Source organism: Saccopteryx bilineata, chromosome 3 (assembly GCF_036850765.1).
Source record: "Saccopteryx bilineata isolate mSacBil1 chromosome 3, mSacBil1_pri_phased_curated, whole genome shotgun sequence".
Lineage (NCBI taxonomy): Eukaryota > Metazoa > Chordata > Mammalia > Chiroptera > Emballonuridae > Saccopteryx > Saccopteryx bilineata.
The window spans coordinates 270,164,050-270,168,806 of record NC_089492.1 but is presented as its reverse complement, the minus strand read 5'-3'; the positions used below and the strand labels follow the sequence as shown (position 1 = coordinate 270,168,806).

Below are 4,757 nucleotides of genomic sequence, written 5' to 3'. Positions count from 1 at the left end.
AGGACTATTGGTTGATTCTTGTGTGTGCCCGGGCTGCAGATGGAACCTGCCACCTTGGTGTATGGTATGGGGATAACTCTCTAAATGAACAACCCAGCCAGGGCTATGAATTATTTTGTTTTTTAATGAAAATAATCATATCATCTCAGTATAATGACAATTTTACTTGTCCCATTTCCATAGTTATGCTATGGATTTCTTATTAACTTATTTCACTAGCTAGAACCTCCGTTACATTGTTGAATAGAAATAGTAATAGTTTGTATGCATATCAGGTTTATGATTTTAAAGGGAATGCTTTTAAAGCTTCCACACTAAAGATGACATTTGGTATAAATTTTTTAAATTTTATTTACTGATTTTAAAGGGAGAAGAAGGGAGAAGGAGAGACAAAAACATTGAGCTGTTCCTGTATGTGCCCTGACCAGGGATCAAACCAGCAACCTCCTCCCATTGAGAACATGCTCTAACCCACCAAGCCATCCAGCTGGGGCTGTTGTAAATGTTTTGTGGGTGCTCTTTTTGAGTTATTACTTTATTTCTAATTTATGTTGAATTTTGCCAAATAATTTTCCTGTGTTTATTAAAATGTTCATTATATTTTTCTTCTTTATCTGTTATTGAAGTGAATGATATCTACAGATATTATAACATGTAACTATAATATTTCTGGGATAATCCCAATCTCATCATAGTATATTGTTTCTTTTATTTATCATTGGATATTGTTATTATTATTATTATTATTATTATTATGGCATGAGAGAGAGAGAGATGGAGGAACAGACAGACAGGAAGGGAGAGAAATGAGAAGCATCAACTCATAGTTATGGCACCTTAATTGCTCATTGATTGCTTTCTCATATGTGCCTTGACCAGGGGGCTGCAGCAGAACCAGTGACCCCTTGCTCAAGCCAGCAACCTTGGGCTCAAGCCAACGACTTTGGTCTTCAAGCCAGTGACCTTTGGGCTCAAGCCAGTGACCATGGGGTCATGTCTATGACCCCATGCTCAAGCCGGCAACCCCTTGCTCAAGCTGGATGAGCCCTGTACTCAAGCTAGTGAGCCTGCACTCAAGCCGGCAACCTCAGGGTTTCAAACCTGTGCCTTCAACATCTCAGGCCAATCAATGCTCGATCCACTGTGCCACCACCTAGTCAGGCTGTTATTGGACATTATTTACTAATATTTGTTTTTAGGATCTCAGCACCTGTATTCACAAGTGAAATGGGTCTGTAATAGTCTTTCCGTGTTCTTTCTTTATCTGGATTTGGTATCAAGGTTATATTGGCCTAATGAGATTTGAGCAAGGGGAATAGTCTCTCTTTTTCTCTCCTGTGGAAGAGGTTGTATCAGATTGGAATGATCTATCTGTGCCTTGAAATTTGACAGAATTTTCCTGTAAAATCATCAGGGCCTGGTGTTTTCTTTGTTGGAAATTGTTTACTGCTTCAATTTTTAAAGCCTTTTTATTTTGAAATAATTATAGATTCACATAAAGTTGCAAAAAAAATGTATTGAAACATCCTGTGTACCCTTTACCCAATTTTCCCCAATGGTAACATCTTGCTTAACTATGATTCAATATCAAACCCAGAAAATTGGCCTTGTACAATCCACATAGCTTATTCAGATTTCCCCAGTTTTGCATATACTTATGTGTGGGTTTATGTGTGTACATTTTAATGCAGTTCTATCCTGCGTGCAGATTTATGTAACCACTGTCACAATCATGATACAGAACTGGTTCATCACCACAGGGCTTCCTCCAACTATCCCTTTATAGCCATAACCACCCCTCCCCCCATTTCTAACTTTTGGCGATCATTAATCTGTTCTATAATTTGGTTACCTCAAGGATGTTATAGAAATGGAATAATACAATCCTTTGCCAGGTAGCTCAGTTGGTTAGAACAGTGGTCCCCAACCTTTTTTGGGCCATGGACCGGTTTAATGTCAGAAAATATTTTCACTGACCGGCCTTTAGGGTGGGACGGATAAATGTATCACGTGACCAAGACAAGTGTCAAGAGTGAGTCTTAGACGGATGTAACAGAGGAAATCTGGTCATTTTTTAAAAATAAAACATCATTCAGACTTAAATATAAATAAAACAGAAATAATGTAAGTTATTTATTCTTTCTCTGTGGACTGGTACCAAATGACCCACGGACCGGTACCGGTCAGCGGCCCGGGGGTTGGGGGCCACTGGGTTAGAACATCCTTTGATACACCAAGATTGTGGGTTTGGTCCCTGGTCAGGACACATACAAGAAACAAACAATGAATGCATAAATAAGTGGAACAAATCAGTATGTCTCTCTTCTTCCTCTCTCAAATCAATCAATAAATTAAAAAGAAATGGAATCAAACAGTATGTAATCTTTTTAAAAATTTTATTAATTGATTGATTTTAGAAAGAAAAGGAGCAGGAGAGAGACAGAGAGACAGAACGAGAGAGCAACGTCAGTTTGTTGTCCACTTGTATATTCATTTTTTGGTTGATTCTGTATGTGCTCTGACAGGGAATCAAACCTGCAACCGTGGCATGTTGGGATGATGCTTTAACCAACTGAGCTATGTGGCCAGGGCTCTGTATATGACCTCTCAAGATTTTTTTTTTTTACTCAACATTATTCCTTGAGTTCTATCCAAGTTATTTCATGTATCAATAGTTTATTCCTTTCCATTGCTGAATATGTAATCCACAGTGGTGTGGGTGCACCACAGATTCAGCCATTGAAGGACATTTTGGTTGTTTCCAATTTTTGGCTTCCACAGATAAAGTTGCTTAGAACCATCATGTACCAGTGTTTTATTTTATGAAAATAATTTTTATTTCTCTGAGATAAATACACAAAAGTACAATAGATTTCAGACTTTTTTAAAAAAGATTTTATTTATTGATTTTAGAGAGAGGAGAGAGAAAGAGAGAGAGAGAGAGAGAGAGAAAGGCAGGGGAGAGGAGCAGGAAGCATCAGCTGGTAGTAGTTGCTTCTCGTATGTGCCTTGATCAGGCAAGCTTGGGGTTTCAAATCGTCAACCTCAGCATTCCAGGTCAATGTTTTATCCATTGCACCAACACAGGTCAGGCAGTCGTTATATTTTCTAGGAAGTTGTACATCTCATACTAAAGAAGAATTTATTGGCATAAGCTTTATGATAGTTTTATCTTTTAAATCTGTTTCCCTGCACTTATGTCCCCTTTTTATTTATAATATTATTTATTCGTGCTTCTCTTGTTATTCTCATTGAATCTTATCTGGCATGTGTCTATTCTGTTAGATTAATCAAAAAACAATATTTCTTTTTCCAGATGGAACTATGGAGGATTCAGAAGAGAAGAAAATGAAGGATCATGCTATGCTAGAAACCCTAAGAAAGAGTGGAGAAATTTCACAAAGATGAAGATCCAAGCATCTAAGAAATAACTTTGCCCAAAACATGTTTTCAAAGGCAAGGAATAAACTTATATATGAAAAAATAAGCACTAGCACAAGAAATATAGGCAGACATACACACTGAGATTCAAATGGCTTAGGATGGCAAGAAACGCTGGCAACTTCTATGTACCTGTGGAACCCAAACTGGCATTTATCAGCAGGATCCAAGTATTGATGGTGTGAGCTCCAAGGTCTGAGTGTTGGCAGGTCCTTTGCCTTCGCTAGATCTTCAGTGACATCTTTGTTAAGCTCAATAAGGCTTCAGTTAGCATGTTTTGGAAGGGGAACCAGAACTTGAAGTCAGTTAATAAATTGAGCTACAAGTGTGGTTATGGCAAAATCACCCAAGAAGCGAGTTCATACCTAACACATTGATCATCATCCATGCATCCATCATCTGCATGAAGGAGCTCATTCATGACATCTAGGCTGTTGTAAAATGCTTCAAAGAAGCAACTTCCTCTGCTTCAAATTATATTCTCTAACAGGCGGAATGAAGAGAAAGACCACCCATTTTGTAGAAGGGGAAGGTGCTGACAACAGGGAAGACCAGATCAACAGGTTTATTAGAAGGATAAACTAAGGTGTCTGTCTACCATGATTTTGGGGAGGGGGACTCCAGCTAAGTCAATGACTCCTTTGGGCTCATGCCAGCAACAATGGGGTCGTGTCTATGATCCTACATTCAAGCTGGTGAGCCCGCACTCAAACTGGTGAGCCCATGCTCAAGCTGGCAACCTGAGGGTTTTGAACCTGGGCCTTCAGTGTCCCCGGCCCACATTTTATCTACTGTGCCACTGACCATGATTATTGTTCTATGCTAGCCAGTTACTAAACAGAGACTGATTTCAAGTTTAAAAAAATAAACACAATTTTTTACTTTGTCTCCATTTCATTGATTTTTACCCTTAACTATTTTGGTTTTTGTATTCTTCAGTCTGTGTTTCTGGGTTTAGTTTGTTGGATTGTTCTTTTACATTTAGTTCATTCATTTTCAGCTTTTTTCTACTACTAATAATATTTAAAGACAGGCACTGGCCAGGGAGTTCAGTTAGTTGGAGGGTGATCCCATAGCCAAGGTTGTGGGTTCAATCCCTGGTCAGGACATACACAAGAATCAACCAATGAAGGCATAAATAACTGGAATAACAAATCAATATTTTTCTCTCTTTTCCTCTCTCCCTTCCTCTCTAAAAAATCAATCAATAGATAAAGAGCTTATTTGTTTATAAAAAAATTTAAGGCAGCCTGACTGGGTGGTGGCGCAGTGTATAGAGCTTTGGACTGGGATGCAGAAGATCCAGATTCAAGACC

General features: G+C 38.5%; 1 pseudogene; it reads left to right on the top strand.

The window, feature by feature from the left end:
• Positions 1–3,542: 3,542 nt before the first annotated feature.
• Positions 3,543–4,026, top strand: LOC136329160 (large ribosomal subunit protein uL30-like; annotated as a pseudogene).
• Positions 4,027–4,757: the final 731 nt, after the last annotated feature.